Here is a 23,177-nt window from a genome sequence, read left to right as displayed (position 1 = left end):
AAAGCATCCCGAAGGCTGTCAGGCAAACTGGAGGACTTGAGAATCTATCAAACCTGCTGGCAGCGTACTCTCTCCACTCACCTAACTTTCACACGCTTCCTGATACGATTCCATTTTCTTGGAATCCGGTCTGTTCCCCCTGAAAACAGTTCGCCACCGCAGTGGCTCAGTGGTTATGGCGCTCGGCTGCTGACCCCAATGATGCGAGTTCAATCCCAGCCGTGGCGGTCGAAGTTTGATTGAAGGCGAAATTCTAGAGGACCATGTACTGTGCGATGTCAGTGCACGTTTAAGAACCCCGAGTGGTCGAAATATCCAGAGCACTTGACTACGACGTCCCTCATAGCCTGAGTCGTTTTGGGATGTTAATCCTCCAATAACCTTTCTCCACCCTTCGCACCGTTAGTACCCCTGGTCATGCCTCTTTGGCAACGAGAGCGCGCACGTGATCGCCCCAGCAACTACCTTCCAGGTGCTGTGGATGGAAGCAGAGCAGGTAGCAGACACAGAGGGCACCTGCTTGGCTCTGCACATTTACGCTCACATCACGCAACATTACTATACACAAAGAACAGCAATCCCACCACCGAAAGCAACATAACCCACGGACAAAGAGGTGGCATGGCGTCAAATTCAGAGTCATACGTATCCTAACCTGTACAAGATACACTTGTTCTTTCTTCCTCAGCCTCTACCCCGACGAACGCCTAAACTATTAGCGACACCGACGTACTCTCTGGCATTCCGTTTGCGCCTCCTCAACACCACCGGCGGCCACATGCCTTCCTCCCCATGCATTCCTCTTCGGTAACTTCCCTAGAGGAAGGCGTGCAAAGTTAGGCTTGCCCACCTCGCGGGTGGGACGCCGCTGGTCCATCGCGGAGCTGACCGACCAGAGCAGCCTGAACGAGCGTGCCATGAGAGTAGCGGTGGACAACGGAGCCATGGACTAAGAGGTCTTCTTCCTAAGACCAATCAAACACGAACCCGCAAGTGCAGCTACCGTTGCTCTAGCGGTCCTGGAGGATGGCGTTTAAGCATGGAGCCCAGGGCTCTCGACTCTACTAAGGAAGACAAGCAAACTATACTCAATGGTTCTTTCTCCTCCTCCGTAAAAATAGATATAAGTTTGTCGTTTTTGGCAGGAACGTTAATGTCACCGCCCTCAGTTTAAGCTGAATATCGTTTTTGCAGCGCGATTGAAAATCATTCCATTTTTCTTCCTAGCGCTTATTAGTTAATGGGCTTATGTCTTTTCAGACGCAATGCTGTCAAACGTATGGAAATTGGCCGCACGAAAATATAAAAGCAGACGTCGTGCTTTGTTTTTTCACTCCCTCCTTTATCCCTTCCTTTAAGGCGCGGTTTATATGTCAGCCGATATGTGAGACAGATACTGTGCCATTTCCTTTCCCCAAAAAGCACTTAAAAAAACTTAATATTACGGAGGTTAGCTCAGCAGCAGGCGCTACAGGTCACATTCAGAAGGAACACAAAAACCAAGTCACCCAGCACTAGCTGCAGCGTCCTCGTGGTCGTCAACAGCACAGCGACAGAACAACTTCCTTATCGCCATGCGACTGAGTACCGTAAAAATTTTACTACGTGGTTCTTTTATGGCCGAGTAGTCTAAGACACGAGAAAGCGACAGCATTTCATCAGCAATAAGAGTGCATTTATTACAGCTCATGACGAATGTATCGGGTGAAAAGCCTGCAGGCAAAACATTTACTGTTTCTCGTTCACCGCAATGAACGCACTATTTTTTTATCACGAATGTAGACAGAACAAACAAATTCTCTAGCCTTGACAGCGTTCCACCTGATATATCAAACGGAGTATTGGTTCATCTTTTCGCTCTTCATGTTTAGGCTGATTCCAGACATTACCATCCTGCGTTCGCTAAAGCGCATCTTTCAGAGGACCTCCACATCCTTCACGATGACAGGGTGAGCGCATAGTATGAAGCGCATTTCATTTTTGTCTGTTCTGTGCGAAGTGTGTTTCATATTGTGAGACAAATATGCGTTCCGAAATGGGGGCTCACATCGGCCTCCTGGGGCATCTTTTAAGTTTGATCGCGTTTTGATCACGTTTTCAATTGATCGCGTTTTGTACCAAGATGGGCTGCCCACATTAAGCCCTCAATTCGAATATCGGCGGCCCTGAAAACTCCCCATCGGTCCGACTTTCGGTAATGTGGGCAGGCCACAAGGATGAACATCGGCCTGTCATCTCGGGTAGTCACTCCAGTACCGAGATGGGGCCGATGAGAATTTTGCTCTTGATGGTAAGCCCCCTTTCTGCTTAAGCAGATGCTCCCTACAGGAGGCCGATGTAAGTATTTTTGGAGATGCCCATGCCACTGTGCACTCTCAAGGTGCATAACATTGTGCAGTAGCTTTTCGCATGGCAGCCCGATATCAGCAGTACACCTGGAGGTTTCTAGTAAGCATTAGGGCAATATGGGCTGGCAACACTGAGCCCATATTTCGCTTAGTGAAGGCAGCCCACATTGCCCTTGCGATGGCGGGCATAGAGCGAACAGCCGGTGTGCGTGCTTTGAAATATAGTTAATTTCACAAAAATGCAGAGAGTGCAGTGCATTGTGCAAGCGCAGCACAATTATATCTGCGTGTTGTCTGGTAATGTTCTGCCCTTAACATGAGTGCTGGAGTAAAGAACATGAAATTTTGTAGAGTCTAGTAGAGATGCTTATAAATTATAAAACCTATGCAAAACAGTATTATGCGTTCTGGGACTAGTTGGTCCATTCTCAGAATTCTTTTTTCCGCACACAAAGACGACGCAATCAGTCCTGTCCTCCTTGTCTTCATTGGGCCGTCTTTGTGTGCACACAAATGAATTCAATGCAAACTACCTTAAAGGCGAGCACAATAACAATTACAAAAAAATGAATACGTACACTATAGTGTGCAGCGCGCCAGGTTGTTAAGCTCACTTGTGGCCTTATGAGAGCGCCTGAGGTATTGCATGGGCTGCAAAATATGCGCCTGTCGTGTTTTCACATAAAGCTCGTATTTATGTAGCATCTCTTAAGCAACCATGCAGCATCTGCGCGTTTCCAAATTGTCCTTATACTTACACTATAGTTTCTTTGGTGCATTTCTACTATTGGAGTGAAATATTTTTGTCAACTTATAATCCCTATTTTATATTAACTTATTGGTCATCTTATTTGTCTCATTGGCTTATCGTGCTAACCTCCTCTGTCATCTTGTTGGTTATACTGATCTTGCTATGCGTTCATATTCCTGCCCCCTCCTCTTTATGTAATGTACTGCTTGCGTTTTATGCTATTTCAAACAAACAAATGAATACGTCCTCATGTACCTAACATGGGAGTGATTTGGATATATCGTATGAGAAAGGTCGCTTTTGTCACATTTAATAGGACGTTTGAAACGAGGGGGGCGGGGCGAAAGGGCGGCGGAGGTTCCGGCAGGTCAGGAGCACTTCAGTTGGAAGAGAGCAACGCCGGCTACTGCTCCGGTGATCTCGAGTTCTACTGCGTCGCACCGTGGATTTCCTGCCCTTCAGGACCTGTTCCGGGGAGTCAACGGATGACGAAAATACCTGCTACGGCCAGGGGCTCCTCCAGCACTGTTGCCATCTATCCGGGTAGTGCCCTCAACGCCAACATCGCCAGCATTACCTCCAGGGGCACTTGGACCGGGAGTTTGTACTACGCGGCAAACGATGCCGCCATCGACACCAGCCTGAACACTTCGAACGCCACCCCGACGCCGGCTACGGAACCCATGCAACGCTTCATCATACCCGAACCGTGAGCACGAACGCCACACGCTAGTAGACTGGGTGGTCCCTGGTAGTGTGTATTGGTAGTTCTTTTGTGTTATGTTTTATGTTGGGTTTGTGTGCGAGTGTTTGGGTCACGTAGGGTGTATTAAATGTGTATCTGTGTGGGTGCACCTGTCGCCTAGTCCATTCTGTCGGCCCGAGTGTTCACCCGGGATCCGTGACAAACTTAATTGCCGAGCGTGTGCCGGGATTCATTTCCTTGTTTCGTTTTGTTTTGACTCTGATCTTTCCGATCTCCTGACGGCAGAAAGTATGGATTCGGCAAAAACGTTAGAATTGGCTATCAAGGCAGTTTTAAGCAACGAAGAAGCGATGCGTCTCTATGAATAGGAGGCAAACAGGCAGCGATAGGAAAGGGTGCAAGCATGCGCAGACAATCACAAGGCAGAAATGCCGGAGCCTAAAAGAGAAGAACGAGATAAAAGAAGGATAGAACGGAAGAAGGACATTCTTTTGTGGAAACAGGCGCATGTCGCGGGAGGATATGAGATCACGGACGATGATCAGCGTTCCTTGTCGGGTACAAAATTTTCTAGACCGACCAGAGTTTGTCCAAGAAAGCTGATGACGACTTTTGATGACAAAACAGATTATTTGGAAGCATATCTTCAACGGTTTGAGCAGAAAGCTTCGGGGCAAGGCTGGAAGCGTACTGAATATGACACGGCATTGAGCATGTATTTAATCGGGGAGGCGCCAAATGTGTTTGGGAGCATGCCTGCTGCTGATCTCATAGGCTAAGAGAAAGTCAAAAAGCACTCCTCCTCACATTCAGGCTTACGGCAGAGGGCTTTTTCGAGTGATTTCGCACCGCGAAACCTGAGGAATCTTAAACATCTAAGCATTTTTGCCGCATGCTGACCGACTATTTCGACAGGTTTCTTGATATGTCAAACAAAGAAAATAATTTTGAAGGGCAGCGTGACAAGCTGGTGTTAGAGCAGTTTTAACATGTTGCAGTTCAAAGCTAGCACTTTTCCTGAAAGAAAGTAGGGTTCATAGGAAGAGTTTGCCGAGGCTGCAGAGCAATTCCTCTAGGCTGAAGGGCTGAGAAATATGAGTAAAACAAAGAAGGAAACTGAAAAGTTCTAAGACACAGATACGACAAACCCAAGAGCCTATGGCGGCGCATCTAAGGCGCCAGTGAGGTGTTTCCTCTGTGGCAAGGTGCAACACCGTGCAGATGGCTGCGGGAGCAGTAGCGCTGCCCAAAAGACACAGGTTGTGTGTCAAGGTTGTAAGAGGAGAGGACATACTGTAGATCAGTACCGATATAGAACGCGGGACCGAGCTGCATGCGCTGTCGACCCTAGAGTAGAACTTGTCACATCACCTGAAGTTACACAGCTAAAAGGAGAGCAAACGCCGCTGGTAAATGAGGCGGTGAGCGGAACACCAAAGTCGAAAGCAGCAATGCCTGAGGGGGCTGGGCAAATAAGGGACCGTCCTATATTGGTGCTTAGAAACAGAGGAGCCAGCACAGTCTTGGTTCGGAGAAGCCTGGTGAAGGACGAGGATCTTGCAGGGGAAGCGTCGGCCATCTTGCTTGTAGACAGCACAGTCAGGTACCTTCCTGAAGCCACGATTCTAGAGTCCACGCTTTATTATACCGGAATGGTAGTGGCAAAATGCGTAGAACAAACAATCTACGATCTCATCTTGTGAAACATTACGCTGCAAGAAGTGTCGAGGACCGCGATCCCGAGTGGTGGATGCTCTACGTTGAGGAGCACCCAAAGGAGAAAAGGCCATGACAGCTCAGGCGGGAGATGGGGCTGTCAGTTTCTCGTCGGCAGTGGAGACAAAAGCTTAAGTGACAGCCCGGGCAACGCAGCGTCCCCTCTTTACCCCCGTTACGATGTGTTTGAGCATAAGACCGGGAAAACTGCAATTATGGAAACAGAAGACCCGAGCTTGAAAGCCTGCTTCGAAAGATTTGGGAAAAAACTGAAAAGAAAGAGGAGTCTTACGTCTTTTGAATATCAATTTGTAAACTGTCTTCTGCAGAGGGAATGCATATTCAGCTCCGGAAGACGGGTCCAACAGTTGGTGTTGCCGAAATATATGAGAAAGAGAGTGTCACACTTAGGTCATGACGCCATTATGGCCGGAAACTAGAGTGTTCAAAAACGTTGTCTAAAGTCTCCGAGGAGTTCTTCAGGCCAGGTGTACAGAGCGACATTAAACGCTTTGTTCGCTCGTGCGACGTGTTCAAGCGCACAGTCCCAAAGGAAGAGTTGGTCCCGTACCCCTGGGCAAGATGCCAGTCATCGACCTACCGTTTCAAAGCGTGACTATTGGCATTGTGGGGCCAATCTCTCCAGTATCCGCCAGATGCAATAGATATGTGCTTAACCTGGTTGAATTGACTACTTGTTATCAGGACGCTATTCCATTGAAGACTATCGACAGTACCCAAGTGGCGGAGGGTCTTGTGGACATGTTCTCGCGTTATAGGTTCCCTAGGGAAATTTTGAGTGGCCGGGGCTCGAACTTCACGCCGGAACTAATGAATGAGGTTACCTGCTTTTTGTCATTAAGGGAGTTACTAACAACATCACACCATCCCATGTGCAATGGCTTGTAGAGCGGTTGAACGAGACCCTCAAAAATATGATCAAGAAAATGTGCCAGCAGAAACCTGACTTGGATGGATACCTCGCAGGTCGTTTGTTCGCTTACCGTGAAGTACCGCAAATGAGTCTTGGTTTCTCACTCTTCAACATGTTGTATGAGAGAACCGTTAGAGGTCCACTTCCAATACTCAAGGAGCTGTGGGTTAATAAAGATATTGCGTCAGATCTGAAGACAACATACACATACGTTCTTGAATTGCGGGACAAGTTGCAGGAAATATGCAGGCTTCCACATCAAGGCATGGAAAGGGCACTCGAACGCTATAAGGGCTACTATGAGAAAAAAGCCACTCACAGAATTTTCAATCCGGGCGATGGAGTTCTCATCCTGCTACGCAGGGATTGCAATAACTTACTGATGGAATGGAAGGACCCTTACCTTGTGAGGCAGAAGAAAAAGGAAAAATGACATAGATTATGAATTATTGATAAAAATCACCAAGAAGGTTTTCCACAAAAGCATGTTGAAAAAATACGAAGAAACAGTTCCCGTACGGTATGCCGCCAAGGTAGCATGCTCGGTAGTGGCAGAGGAGACAGATGATGTTGCCGAGGTGCCCACGTGCAGTGCGAAGAAAAGTGTAGGATGGGATAAGGTGCTAATAAACCCCAATACGAATCAAGACAGACGATCACAGCTCTACTCCAAATCAAGGGGGTTGTGTTTTTGAATGTGCCAGGCACGACAGAGGTCATAATTTGCAAATTATATCTCTAAACAGATAGAGCCAACTAAACGGCTTCAGCTATCTCTGGGTTGTTGTTGTGTTCTTATACAAGGAAGTGTGTTGTTGACACTAACATGTTTATTAATGACACCGTACGGAAAACGGCAGTGGTATGGTAATATTCCGTAAATGCAATTTGGTGTGCTGTGTTAGTCGTGTGCTTTTGGTGTGTGCTTGACAACTGCGGTGTGTTGTGTGATGGGTCCAGAATCGCCCCAAACGAAGTCGGTTAGCTGGAAGGCTTGTAGATGAGGATGATTTGAGGAGTTTTTATCGAAAAAAACTTGTGAGAGAAGTGGTCCTTGGCACATATAATAGGACGTTTGAAATAGAAGCATAAACTAAGCAAGTTTTGAGAAGACGACCAGAATGACGATAACCATGACGTGTATTAACCAAAGAATAAAGAAGATGCCGGAGTATTCTGTGAGGTGGAAGAGAAAATTGGTGGAGAAGAGAAGAGGAAGACGACGACGGCAAGGATGACGTGTACCGAAGCCAAGGTTATAAAATCGCGAGGGATAGCGTGGCACGGGGGGGGGGGAGAAAAGGACAGAGAACAGAGAAGCGGAGGATCCGGCAGGTCAGGAACACCTTGGTTGGAAGACAGCAACGCCGGCTACTGCTCCGGTGATCTCAAGTTCGGCGGCGTCGCACCGTGGATTTCCTGCCGTTCCTGAACGTGTTCCGGGGAGTCAACGGATGACGCAACCACCTGCTGTGGACGGCCAGGGATGCCTCCAGCGCTGTTGCTACCCATCCGGTGGGAGCCGACAAAGCCAACATCGCCAGCATCACCTCCAGGGGCACTTTGACCAGGAGCTTGTACGACGCCGCCAAGGATGCCGCCAGCGACGCCAGCCTGAGCACTTCGAATGCCTCCTCGACGCCGGCTACTAGGCCCATGCAACGCTTCATTATCATTAAATCGTGAGCACGAACGCCGAACGCTAGTAGGCTGGGCAGTCCCAGATAGTGTTTTGCGTTAGGTTAGTTAGGTTTGTATGCTAGTGTTTGTGTCACGTACGGTGTATTAAATGTGCGTCTGTGTGGGTACACCTGTGGGCTAGCCCATTCTTTCGGCCGGAGTGTTCTCCGGGGATCCGTAACAGTTTTCCAGCACCGCCATGGGCGATGGGGACTGAAGGCTGTTTTTCGTAGGTACACCCGTCCTGCTTGTCGAGGTCTTTCCCGCAGAGATTTTACGTTATGCACCGGTCCTGAAGCTACCGACAAGAGAAGAATGTGGGCAGTGTGTGTATAGTCGCACTTTCTAGCCGGGATACGGTCAGTGTGGGGCCTATATCATCCTTATTTGGAGGCCACGTTTGGGTCGGCTGCGGTTTTTTCGGAATTCAGCCCATGTATTCGCTTTGTTTGGCTCAATAAGTAAACAGGGGCGATGTAGGTAAGATGTAAGAATGTAAGATCGGCTAGCTCTCGCTACACGATTATGTTACCCGAAACTCGGAATCTAACGTTACCGTGGATTTTATGTTACCTGGAATGCACAATCAAAACGAGCAAGGCCAATTTAGGCGTCCACACTTATTGCCCACTGCCTTTCGGTGTCGGTACTAGAGTACTAAAGGGGTTGCCCAGCCCTTCTTGTCCAATTGATATTTACAAGTGCCGAAATTTGTGTTCTACTAGTAGCTTTACGCTTGCTCTTCTTACTCTTAGCGAAAAATGGCTGTGAAAAAAATGCGTTTCGAACACATTTATTAATTTCGTATTTATATTGCAATTTTTGTCCCTATGCATACATTGCAATACGAATGCTTTCTATGTGTGTTAGGAGTAGTATTTTGAACATTCTTAGAAATCCATCAAAATACATTTTCTGTCCGCTTAGCATATTTATTATACATGAAAATTATACAAAAGTATACATTAAACGCATTAAAGGTATACAATAATGTACATTAAATATATTACGTTAAAATACACCAAAAATATACAATTAAAATATTAAAAATATTAACTTCTTCAAAAAGGTGTACTAGCCGAATTCACCAAATAATACTGATCAATTTTGTCAGCATAAGAAGTAATGACTGAACTGGCTATAAGAAACTTTTTTTCTTTATACTGGCTATAAGCATCAGGAGACTGACAATCTCAGAGAAAATGCCTTTTTATCAAGAAGTCTTCACGAAGGTCACCTGACGGGCCCTGAACGCGAATGACGTCGAACACAAGGAAATGCCGACAGAAAGTACTATCAACAAACAGGAACAGCTCCGACAAGTGTGATGCATGGCTTGGCTTATATATACCACCGAGAGGAGGCACTTTATCTTGACCGATGAGGCGCTTTTTGCGCAAAGACAGTAGGCCCCCAAATTGTCACACAAGCGTAGGAGTGGTCGCGTTCGAATCTGCGGTCTACCTAAAACCGTATTGTTAGCCGTAACTTGCGTGAGGCATCGGTCACGAGTTGAACTGTCAATCAACAAATACATGGGCGCCTAAGAGAGCCGGTCGGCCTTGCCAGTCGGGTTCCTTTTCGCTGGCATGTTCGGGCCCGGAGGCACGCATGGCGTCATTCCCGGTATAATGCTATCACGCTGTGCAGGCGTAATTTAAATAAGTGGTGATTGCATTTCTGCTAGAAGTTAACATTATTGAAACGAGCAAAGAAAAGGGATCTTTTTCACTATTTCCGGAAACGTGATTTCTAGGACTAGGTTTTTCCACGGCAGCTAGCTTAAAGTGTGCTGCAAATGCGTTTACGCGGAAAGCTCATTCGTTAGTATTGAAGTATTGTTTGGACGATTTAACGTCGTATTTGCAAAATTGCACTTTCAATACATAGCCAGCATGCAAAAGTCATTGCCCAAAACGCGATTTTGTGTACTAGATTGCTCTACGGCAGCTAAAAGTGTGCTCCAAATATGTTTAAAAGGACTGCCCGTTTGTTCCAGGTGCCTTGTGGTCGAAACTGGCGGAGTCCTTCACTACGGCGTCCCTAACTTTGGAACGTTAAACCCTCATAAACCATAAATCAATACATTGACAAGATGCTAAAACTGCATACATAGTTTTTCACGTGTTTGAAACCGGCTCGAAACATGCTCTAATTGACGTATGTTTCAGACAAATTAATTTTATATTTACTAAAGTACACTTTTAATGCATTAACAAGATGCTAAAACCGCATTCATATTTTTTCACATATTTGAATCGTGCTCGAGTCATGCTTGAAGTGACGCAATTTCGGCAAATTTCAAGAATATATTTTGAATACCAATCATAAAAATTCAGGAACCAATTTTGGGAAAATTTTTTGTGCATTTATGTATACAAAATATGTTTAAAATACACTATAAATATCCCGATGTATACTTCAAACCTATTAGTTTTCGCTAAGGGTAAGCAATGCTCGCAGTGATCTGACGTGTACAGAGCGCTTTGCTTTAGGGTGTGGCCATAGCACACAATACATATGGTTCATATTCGCACCTGACGTCTATCGCTTAAATATTTAAGGGTTTCCTGCAGTAATCTTCAGCATCGAATGACAGTCAGATAACTTACCACATTCATCAAAAGGAACGCATTCGCTGTCGTTTCTGCGGTATGTACGCCTTACACAGGAGCACGTGAATTCTAGGTAGTTGCACTTCCTAGGTAGCACGCCTGGGCACAACAGTTGGTGCACAATGCGCTTTTGAGTGCAAAAGCCTAATCGCTGGTTGTTGTAGCAACCTGAAAGTTAAAATGAAAGCAGAAGTTGTGAAGCAGGCACTGGTCGGGCGGATTTTATATAAATATACAAATGGCGAGCTCCGAATCTAAAATGGATTAAATAGTTGAAGGAGAGGAACGCTCGCCTCCACATTGTTCTGGAACTTCAATTACTAAGGAATTTTTAATAACTCCACTTCGTGTGCCAATAGAAAAAGTACTGGCTCTTGTACTTATGGCACACGGGTTGTGCAGATATTCAAAAAGTAAGATTGGGAGAACTGGGTAAATAACATTTTTGAATGCATATATGTGGAGTCTTTATGCGCTCGTGTTGGCAAATCGCCTTAATCAGAAAGAAGCAGCTCTCAGAGTATGTTAATGAATAAATGCCAGCAAGAAAGGTTGCTTCCTACTACCGATACATAGGATAAAAATCTTCTGAATATCAGAAAGGTCACCTTCGTTATTCACATCTCAGTTCAAGTCCAATATCTGCTGGCTTTTGCATGCGCTCAAGTGTGTTTGAACGCCCCAATTGTCCATATCGCCAACAGCTTCCTGCAGCTGAAGTAATACCTTGCAGAAAAAATAGAGTGCAAACAATGAGGCAGCGATCTACACTGACGAGCGCATTGCTATGTAGAAACGAATTTCTATTTTGTCCCCCTCTTCAGTGTCTCCATCTGAGGCTCTTTTTTTCTTTTTGCATTTGTAATAAACGTACTGAGTAGGGTGTGACGTTGCAGTATCAATACATCATAAAGAGCGGGCGCACTGCATCTGCTGAGACCTGTTTAACCCTGTGATAGTAAAAAAAAAACTCACTTTTGATGTCAGGTACCATGGTAAAGCTTGCGAGAAGAAATACAATGCCCTTCAATGTGTTCATGACAGCGTTTTCAGATGATCAGGTCTGCAACGTGACAATGTCATTTTTTTTATTGACGGACAGTAGAAGATATGTTAAAGAGAAAGCATCAACCTAGGCTTTTATTTTCTTCGTTTTGTAAGCTTTTCTAGTTTGAACACGCCTCTCTGAACACAGAAAACATCTTTGTGTGATGTAGGCCTCCTTTAATTAATCCTAAATAAGTATAGTAGACGTTACGCTATGCTTGCATTGAGGAAAAATAGAGCAGGGAATGCGATTGGTCCATGTCTTGGCTGTAATTTGTTTTGCTCTGTCTGCAAAACACAATTGTCATTTGTTGCACTGATGATCGTGAAAATAGAAAATTAAGGTCGATTTACATAGTTAGGTCAAATGAGAATTAGGTGCGCTAGCAGTTGTTTTCACTTCCATTCCCCTGCTAAGATCCACTGTTCAAGTTTGGCAGTCATTCGGATAGCGATAAAGGGGGAAATGCTCATATATGCGGAACTGGTTATTCTCTACATTCATAGATCTCTGTGAGTCTTCTACAACTCCTAGCGCCGTGGTGCAGCCGCAAAACGATGTGCCACTGCCCTTTTACGAAAGGTGTTGCCATTGTTGGGACTGGCATTGTTTGGGTTATTTGTGACCTACGTTGCTCTTCACGAGCAGCTTCCCGCGATTAACATGCTCAAAATTGTTTGCCGATTATTCTGACAGGTTGAAAACTGCAACATATTAGAATATAACTATTAAAGGTAATTGTCCATTCCTATGATAAGTTGCAAAAATCTTCCTTTTATAGTGTTTGTTTCGCTGGCATCGAGCAGTTAAAACTGCCACAAAAAATAAATGAGGAAAGCTTTTTACAATAGCAAAAAAGTTTAAAGCAACAAAAATGCAAGCCTGCCAACGGGAGATCTGAGAATATATTAAATAATATAGTGATATCTTGCAATATAATAAAAATAGCGCTCATAAACTTCCTCCCGTTGAAGCATATTTTGTCCATGATTATTGAGTACATAAGTAGGAAGGCTGACACAGTGGGAAGGCTGCTCACCTGCCACAAAACTGAGTTCTCACTTACAAACAGACACACAGACAAACAGACAATGCCTAAATGCGGGAGTGGCTACTATAAGTGCTAACCTACTAGGAGAAATTCCTGTGTATTTCGTGCTACGCCTAACTTATTCTGCTACAGGATTGTGTGAGTGCTGTTCAGCACAGAAAAAGCAGCAAAAAGATGGTTGTCGGATGTCAGTAAAGAAAAATTGTGAGTCCTGGGAGCCCTGCTTATGAAGCATGAAGAAACGGGACAACGTGATCTCATCCGTCTCTCCCTGGCCGCTCCTGAAATCGAGCAGATCCCTGTCGACGGCTGAGGGGAGGAAATGGCTGGGACCGAACTGCGACACAGATCCCCGTCAGCCTTTCGAGGGGTGTTCATAAATATTATTAGTGCGAAAGTATTACTAGGTTATGGCGGTGGGATCGTGCCATCAAAACATGTCGGCAATAGTTGTGAAGTTATCAGAAAAGTTAGGATCAAACGAATGGTTCTGATCACTAAAGGATGATGTGAGGATGATGCCCTAAAAATTGTCAATAGGATGTTTCGTTAATTAATTAGAGCCTACAATGACTCAACAACGTCAAAATAGCGCGGACGGCGATATAGTGAGTGGACAGAAAAACTACCGTGGATGGCGAAATTGTAGAAAATTGTGCAAAAAAGTGAAAATAAAGTTATAAATGAATGAAAAGTTTGAAAAATGAAAGGTAATTATTAAAAAAATTGATTGGTATTGAGTAATAAGTTCAATAATTACAAGCAGAAGTCATTGGACGGTTGAATAGGTTGGAACGGTAAATAGTAAGGGGACGGGAAAGCAACCATAGCGCCAAATTTGGAAAACCAAAATGGGTGATTAAGATGAAAAGTGGGTATAATCAGAATAAATATGAATAATTAAGGTAATTGGGAGCGGCTACAGATAATCAAAGAGACAGGCAAAGAGAATCAAGGAGAAGCAATCAGAATGAAAGACAAAGAGAGGCGACGAGTGCCGACGAGGCGTCAATGCTTTCGCGTTCTCCCAATGTGGGATTCCGCAATCATCTTAACGTTCGTATCTATCTCTCTTATGCATTGCTTTCCTTTGATCTTTTGTAATCACCCCGCGATGATGTGTCATTACCTGCATGCCTGCTTACAATCATCGCCCTGCCATTAGTGTCAGCGCGGACGTAATAATAATAATAGTAATTGGTTTTTGGGGAAAGGAAATGGCACAGTATGTCTCATATATCTTCGGACACCTGAACCGCGCCGTAAGGGAAGGGATAAAGGAGGGAGTGAAAGAAGAAAGGAATAGGTGCCGTAGTGGAGGGCTCCGGCATAATTTCGACCACCTTGGGATCTTTAACGTGCACTGACATCGCACAGCACACGGGCGCCTTAGCGCGGAAGCCCGCCATTTCGTGTTTTCACTTTTTTCACTCTCTAACTGTATCAGGCGCTCCTGATGACCGCGATCTCACAGATGAAATGATAAGGATCGGAACTTTGGCACATGCGCATGATGAGACTTCTCGGTCATTAATAGCACGTGTCAGCGCGAACATGTAGCCGGCGAGGCTAGCGTTCTACGAAAGTGTGCTCGAGTGCAACAGAGAACACATCACATGAAAGTCCACTCTTCGCTTTCCAAAAGAACAGAAAGCTTTTACATTTTCAAGCTGTCTCCCTGGTGATCTGAAAATATTCATCATCTATAAACGGTGAATTTCACATTTCGTGTTGTCCTTTTTATATAAATCGTTGCCTCTTTCCTTGTGCTTTGTAGCGTACGATCTCAGAACCAGTTGTAGCAGCGTGGTCGTTGTCATTGTTGCAGTTATTGCAAGTTATTACATGAGCAATTCCCCTTTACATAAGCATGAAGGGCACGCCAGATAAAACGGTGAATCTGATGATGCCGCAGTCGCTTGGGGAAAGTGCCTTGCGGTTTGTGATGTTTCGAGAGAGGTACAGAAAAAAAACGTTTAATCGATAGAATGTTTGGGTGGGGCCCTCATTCCAGGAGCCCAGTGGCTTTTGCCGCCGCTCTTGCCCGGTTCACCAGCCAGAGCATGGTCCTCCGAATATGAGCTATATTGTGAGGTATAAGTCGGCCACTTCAAAGCAGAAGGGGTAGTGTGGATCATATGAATTGGGAAATATATAGCTGAGTGTTGTGTTGTGTTGGATTTAATGGCGCATAAGCAACTAATGCTATCATGCGCCAAACGTAAGGTGTAAGAAATTGCTTTCTGCAGATTTTTACAAACATTAAAAATTATGGCGCTGTAGAAAGCTTAAATAGTTATTTTCTTTTTCTTATTATTCAGTGCAAAAACAAGATGTATAAAGGGCTAACACAAGTTGCAAAGGAGGTCGGGGAACCTCATCCGCTGTCCTTGACTGGGCAAGGACTGGAGTCCCCTAACCAATGAAATGAAACAACCTCAGCCCTTTTCTCCGGAATGAAAAAGTGGTTGAGGTGTGCTAAACTACATACAGACTAGTGGGTTAAAAAAATTTAGTCTCTCGAGAAATCTGGTTTTTTTAGAAAGCCAAAAAGAGATGATATATGAATCATTGCATCATCTCCTAAGAGCAGTGCACGATGAAAAGAAATGCGTTCGTTATAAAGTTGAGTAAAGTACTTTTTCCTTAGTTTTTCCAGTTTCGCACAAGAGAATAAGATGTGGTTAATTGTAACTTCGTCTCCACATTCCTCGCAAATAGGCTGATCTTGTTTTGTCAGCAAGAAATTGTGTGTTCGGTGCATGTGTCCTATACGAAGAAGGCAGATAATCACTTCCTTAAAACGTTCCTAGTGGGTGTAGGACCTCCTTTCACTTATAACTGGTTTTACATTGTATAGTTTATTTTTTACTTCGATGTCACACGTGGACTGCTATTTCTGTCTTATGTTACGATGTATTAAGTTAATGCAATCTTTTAACGGAATTTTACTTTCTTGATTAGCGTGTTACGTGCTTGAGCAGCGCATAAGTCTCCTCTCTTGTTGCCTTTATTTCCAATATGACTCGATACCCAGCCGAGTTTTAAGATTTGTCCTTTAGCTGTGGCTAATACTATGTTGTGTATGACATCACCAAGTATAGGAGTGACTGCATTGCTAGAGTGGACAGCTGTTAGTAAAGTTAGGGAGTCTGTGTAAATAGTACTGTTTGTTAGGTTCAATTTACTATTTGTTCAATGGCTACAGACACGGCGTAACATTCCGCACTGAAAATTGGTGCACACTGTGGTAGCCTCAGTATATAATTCCAATTCCCTTGGACCACTGTACTTCCAACGTAAAAGTTTGTTTTTTGAGACATCTGTATAAAAAGTTGTGCAAGTACTGTATATTTCCCGGAGAACAAAAAATTCTTCTAGTATATGTTGTTGTGGAGTTTGTTTTTTGCTGAAATGTGTAAGAGTGAGATCAGAGATTTCCGGGAATTTGTACCTTGGCGGCAGTGAAGCTCTTCTTCCAGCAATGCCAGGCAATGTGTCCAGTACGCCGATATTTTGGCACATCTCTTCAAACCCATGACATGTGGCCTGGTACTTTGCGGTTTGTTGTTAAACAGTTTTCTGGATGGGAACTTTGTGACTATTTGGTGTCAGATGTGTTTAGGTAGTGAACGGATTTTTAGAATGGAGGAACACGTGATCATTTTTCTTCTGTCTGTAAGTGATGGTTCTTTCGTTTCTACATACAGACTCTTTATGGGCGACGTCCTGTATGTAGCAGTGGAAAGACGCAAGCCTAAATTATGTACTGGATCTAGACGTTTAAGGTCGATGGTCTCGCTTACCCGTACACTATACATGCGTAATCCAGGTTAGAGCGTACTACAGAGCTGTAAATTTGTAAGAGACATCTCCTATCGGCTCCACAGTGTTTTCTCGACAGCACTTTGAGTATGTTTAAGGATCGAGAAGCTTTCTTATTCAATGCATTTATGTGAGGTAGGAAAGTGAGCCTTCTGTCAAGTGTTATACCAAGAAATTGATGTTCATTTTTCACTGGTAACTCTATTTCGATCAGGTGTAGGGTGCGATCTGTATGTATGCCTCATCTGAGTGAGAACCGAATTGCCACCGATTTCTGTGGGGAAAACTGGAACCATTTCTGTCCGCCCATGTTGCCAGGTTATTTATTGTTATTCGTATTTTTGTTACACATGTTGACACATTGGAGGATGTACAAGCTATTTGAAGGTCGTCCACATAGACTAAGTCCATACCGGACCTTGGGAATATTTTCGTAAGGGAGTTCATTTTTACAACATGTGCTTAAAATACAACCCTGAGGTAGTCCGTTTCCCTGAATGCAATGCCTCGAAAGGTTTGCACCCAGGCGGACATGAAATTAACGGTTAGATAAAAAGCCTTCAGGCAGTTCAATATTCTTCCTCCGATGCCAAGCTCTTCAAAATATTGAAGAATCCCGAACCGCCAGGCCGCATTGTGTACCCTTTATAAATCGAAAAATTCAGCAAGACAGTGTTGCTTATGAACGAAAACTTCTCGAACAGCATTTTTCAAGACGAACTAGGTGATCTGTCGTGCAGCATTACTTTTTAAAACGACACTGATGGGCTTCAAGAAGTTCACAGGTTTGAAGAACGAACGTTATTCTTATATTAAGGACACTTTCAAAGGATTTTGCGAGGCAACTAGTAAGAGCTATGGGAATATAACTGCTAGGAGAAGTTGGGGGTTTCCCAGGCTTAAAGAACGGTACAATAATAACTTTTTTCCAGGCTTCGGGTAGTTTGCCCGAAACCCATACTTTGGTAAATAATCTTAAAAGTGCCTCTACAGCAGGCTTGGAAAGATGGGCAAGCATTTATTCATAGTGTATTTGGTCCGGTCCTGGAACAGTTTTCTTGCCAGCAGACAGTACAGTGTTTATTTCCTGGAGTGTAATAAGACTGTCGGATTTTTCTTTAGCACCTCCACTGGTTGGCAGCCTTTGATTTTCGGCTATATTTCTGTGTTTTAGAAAAGACTGCGTATAGTGTGATGACCCGGAAACTACAGTTAAGTGCTTCCCCAATACGCCTGCCGGTTCACCTAAACGTCTTTGTGTACCAGGTGTTGTTGAAAGAGGAATTGTGAAAGGTTAGTAGCGGCCACTCAATTTTCGAACTTGCTCACACATTTTTTTTTATGTGGTTGAGCTGTTTATAGAAGAGACATAAGTTTGCCAAGATGTTTTCTCGGCCTTGCACCGGATACCCTCGCTTGTGCTCTCGCCTTTTGAAAAACTGATTCTCATGCGTCGGGTATCTGCGAAAGACTCCCCAGGTTTATTCTGTTGTTTTTTGCCTCTACATTCTCGTGTGCACTAAACTTGGTGGTTCTGGCGCACCACTCTTGTGCATTTTGGGATTGATAAATGTGCAGCAGAAAGAATGCATGTTGTGAACATTTCATTTATTTCATCTATGCTGTGGTTTTCCTAAATTACCATCCTGTAAACTCGATTTTTTTCTAAACATTGTCAAATCAGCTAAATGTAGTTTCCAACGTCGTGGTTTTATAGGAATAACTGTTGTCGAGGATGACTGACCTGTTATAACATGGCGATGACCGCTTCTATATGGATTGTCTAAAACACTCCTCTTAAAATCGCTAAAAAGAGACAGTGAACTGAAATACAAATCTAAAACACTTATTTTCCCCGAGGATGGGGAACAGTATGTGGGTTTATCTGAGTGGAGCAAACAGATATTATTAGTTAGAATAAAATCCTCGATGAGCTGCCCTCAAGTGTCTTTTTTCTCGCATCCCCAAAAACGAGAATGTTCATTAATGTCGCCAACTACCAGGTATTGCTCTGATAGCTGCTTTAAAAGAACCTCTAAGTCAGAAAGGGTTTTTTTTTCATGTGGCTCAATACATACAGAGCACGCTGTAATAGTTTTATATGCAAGCAGAATGGGTGCTACAGCCTCGTCTTGTTTTTAGCTTAAGCTCACTATCCGTGACACCATTTTTCACTATAAAGGCCACACCTCCTGGCAGCCTTCTCGGCTTTTCTCGGTCGCAGTGGAAAACAGTAGAATTCTTAAGAAATTTATTGTTTTGAGGACCTCAATATGTCTCTTGTAGACATAATGCAGCAGGACCGTGTGCTCGTAATGTATCTTTTATGTCACTGTAGTTGCTTAGAAGTCCTCTACAGTTCTATTCAATTATGAAAGCCATCTTAATTTTGTTTTTCTCGTAGTTAAAAACTAGATAAAGTTATTTATGACCCCTTGATTTGGGGCCTGTGTTCCAGCCGATGTGTCAGAGACACATCGGCTGGAAGAGAGCGACGCCGGCTACTGCTCCGGTCAGCTCGCGTTCTACGGCATCGCATCGTGGACTTCCTGCCGTGCCTGAACCCGTTCCGGGGAGTCAACGAAGGACGCTACCACCTGCTACTGCCAGGGGTGTTTCCAGCGCTGTTGCCACCCATCCGGGGGATGCCCCCAACGCCAACAACACCGGCATCACCTCCACGGGCGCTTGGACCGGGAGCTTGTACGGCGCAGCCAGCGACGCCGCCAGCAACGCCAGCCCAAGCACGTCGAAAGCCGCCTCGACGCCGGATACTGGATCCATACAACGCCGCAGCCGCACCGAACCAACCGTGAGCACGAACGCCGACCACGAATAGTAGAACGCTAGTAGTAGACGCTGGTAGCAGTGTGCCCGGATCGTGTGTATTTATAGTCTGTGTTTTGTGTTAGTTTTGTTAGTTTTGTGTTCTAGTGTGTGTGTCGCGTAGGGTGTACTAAATGTGCGTTTGTGTGGGTACACCCGTCGCCTAGTCCATTCTTTCGGTCCGAGTGTTCTTCGGAGAGATCCGTGACACACATTAATTTTCTGATAACCCGCGTAATTGAGTTTAGGAGAGTACTATGGGAAACTGGTCAAGACCATGTGCTTTGTTGGGATTTCTTTGCCTTCTTTTCTTATTTTGATACCGTGTACATCGATGACGTTTTGTTCAGCAAGCCCTCCTTTGGTTTCTTGTTCAGTGAGTTAGAGGAAATCATTCTCTGAAGTTACACAACGGACTGTGTTGAGGGATCGATGGGCAGTGATGGGGACAAGTATGTTACCCATGGACATGTTACCCATGGACATAATGTTAGAGAGTTTTGAGCGTTGAATGTTATCTCGAACTTCAAGCAAGAAGTCTCCACTGGCCATTTTCGTGACCCTGTAGCCTAAGACCAAGGCACCCGTCAGGCATTTTTCGACAACGAATGGGGAGTATATTGTAGCTGATGTCTCTGTTTGTTGACTATGTATGACATGAAATTTCGGAAAACTGCTTTTTTTTCTTAACGAATTGTTAGGTTACTTCGGTCCGCATTCTCTTGAAAGGGCTATCAGTTGCTGAGAGAAGGTTAGCCATGAAATAAGTGTGTTTTTCGGCTACGGTGCCAGCCACCCACCATGGAACCCAACGAGGGGACGGGAAGGTACTTGCAAGCAAGCCCTGCCCACGCCAGCTGTACACCCCAACTATAACCAAATATGACGCAAGTCAGGGTGGTTGGCCACACAAGGTTAACCCTCGCCGCAAGGAAAAAGGAAGAAACAAGAAGTGAGTAGGAGACAGAGCAGTTGTGAGAAAGAAGAAAGGAAAGCAAAAGATGGAGAGGAGGATAGAAAAAGCCGGCGGCCGATTTCCCCAGGTCGGGTCAAGCCTGAGGTGCTGTTTACAGCAGGCAGGGGCCAAAGTGGTGCGTTGCCTCCGCCGAGGGGCCTTAAACGTCCAAACGCTCGGCATCGACTAAACCGCCAGGAACCCTTTTTCCTCGCACACGGCGATGCCACCCATGGCGAAGCGCGGCTTGTCGGGTCCGTGGTGATGCACTATTCACCGTCATCGCCCTGCGGGGACGTCCCTGCGGATGCTAGGAAACGCATGGTGTCGCTACTCACCAACGCCTGCAAGCTGTAGACGTCCCCCTGCGGGGAAACATATAGCTGAATTTGACAGGATTTATTTAAGTATTCGATAAACATTTCATTAAAGTGACCCCCGGCGACCTGTTTAGTTTTTTGTGTGGTTCAGCGTATACTTTTCTCGTTAATCTTCGTTAATCTCAAAAGTTGGAGTAAATCTCTTTAGCTTAATAGTGGTTGAGAATAATTATGTTCCTGAAAGTTTTGCGGAATGCGCAGTAATAGCGCGTGGGCAGCGGCGTGAGCGCCTTTGTTTCCAACATCCCCCGAGTGTCCTGGAGTCCATATGACTGTGGATTTAAAGTCTGCATATTCTTCAGTTCTGGGTATTGTGTTTGCTTGTTTACCAATCCTTCCTCTTGTACAGTTACGACATGCAGTCTAGAAGTCCGTAATGACACAAGAGACCTTCCTGAAAACCACCGCTAAAGCTTTTGCCGCTTCCTCAGCCTGGGCGATTCTCTCGCATCGAATTGATGCGCCATTAACTAATTTTCCTTGCGCATCCGTGCATGCTCTCGTTGATATCCCGTTGTTGATGTATTCGCTCGATGCATTCACGTCCTATTCTTATGCACATGGAAGGACTGAACAGAGCGCACTGTCGGTAAAACGCCACCCCAGCTGTCAAGAGCAGAAACTGTCGAAACGCATTTCTGGTGACCAAAGCGCGCCATATATTCACCTCTGACCATTCTCGTAACGTTGGCAGCCTGTTCATTTGTGTGCTATTGTATTTGAAAAGCTTTATATATGCAGTGATGTCAGAGCGATAGTTCTAAGGAAGATTTGGAGTTGATATTTTAGATACTTAGACAAAAGCTGCAGTTGCTTCCATAGATTTACCAGTAAATGCACAAAGTGATCTATATACCGCGCTGCATTAATGGGCCTAAATCATGTTCGTCTTTTAACAAGAAAACGTTATAATTTTCGTCATATAGTTTGCGCAGCGCTGCCAGTGTGAGGAGCTTTCATTGTATTTTTAAGGATTACAGACCATTTGGGGCAAAAGAGCGTTCAGCTTGGCAGAAAAACTTCCCACTAGAACAGAATAGTTCTAAAATTTCGCATAGAAAATAATCATTTACAATACTTACTTGAGTCGGATAGGGTGCGAGAGATATGACGAACCTTGTGTTCTTGCCATGGTATTGCCAAGGAATCGACGTTCTTATATACTGTTAAACCAGCTTTGCACTCAGTAATGAAATCAATCAGCTCCATGTGAATAAACTGTTCTTGACGTCAAGGATTTTGCATGCTCAACAATTTTTTGATGGAATGATTCTCTACCACAAGCATTTATTAAATCGGCATGTGGAACCTAAGTTCAAGCAAAGCAGTAGCTGAATAATTTGCTCTTCGATTGCTGCCATGTGTTTACCCCTTTAAACGTGTGACTACTGTCATAATAAATTCACATGGCAGGCTAGCGTTTTCTTCTTGATCAAATGTGTTTATTTCCCTTGCTAAGCAGCCCTGTGTACGGTCGTCGAACCAAAATATCACTTTCTCAACCTTCATGCCATTCATACGTCGATCAACAAATACTTTCTCTGGAACTATTCGTGAAAATGAATAACAACTAAACAATAGCAACACCTAAACAATGAGAAAACAATGAGTGAAGAAGGGCAAAAAGAACTGGATGGTAGCTACTGATAGAAATGAAGCAAGGGCTCTCTTTAAAGGAAAGGAGGAGAAAGAGTAAATGTATGGAGAGATACACAACACGAAAAAAAGAGAATTAAAGCACAAAAGAGCAAAGAGTATGTCTCCATATTTGGAAAACTATGAAAAAGCACAATTTTATCAAAAATCGAAGCACATAAGACCAATTAAGAAAAAAGGCCAAGTTTCCACACAATGCTGCAAACCGTGCACGCTGAGTTGAGCGAAGCCAACGCGCCTCTCTCCTTCCCTCCTTCCCACCAGCGGCGACTTTCCACGGTCCGAGCACCGCCAAAGCATCCAAAGCTGCTACACTCGCACTCCTGCGCAACGACGTGTCAGGGTTATGGCGAGATTTTTGGGAGAGGGTGAAGGTAGTGGCATCTGTTTCCGTGTTTCAGTTAATTACCTTTATCTCAGATTCCATTGTTCTTATTTCTAAGTACCACATGCCTTCTCAAAACCTTCCCCACCCCAAGAATGAAATCGCTAGGGGAAGCAGTGCATTTGGCAAGAACTCTTAGTTAATTAAGGACAGTTTGCCAGTGTCTACCAACATTAAAGTGAAGATAACGGTGATGGTGGTGAATTTTTATGACCCAAGCGGACCTGTGGCATAAAAACTACAAAACCTCAACGTTTTCCTCTTACTCAAGACGGGGTGAAAGACACATTTCCCAAGCATT

The sequence above is a fragment of the Amblyomma americanum genome, unplaced genomic scaffold, assembly GCF_052857255.1.
Source record: "Amblyomma americanum isolate KBUSLIRL-KWMA unplaced genomic scaffold, ASM5285725v1 scaffold_70, whole genome shotgun sequence".
NCBI lineage: Eukaryota > Metazoa > Arthropoda > Arachnida > Ixodida > Ixodidae > Amblyomma > Amblyomma americanum.
The sequence above is the reverse complement of the archived record's forward strand: the minus strand, read 5'-3'. Positions refer to the sequence as shown.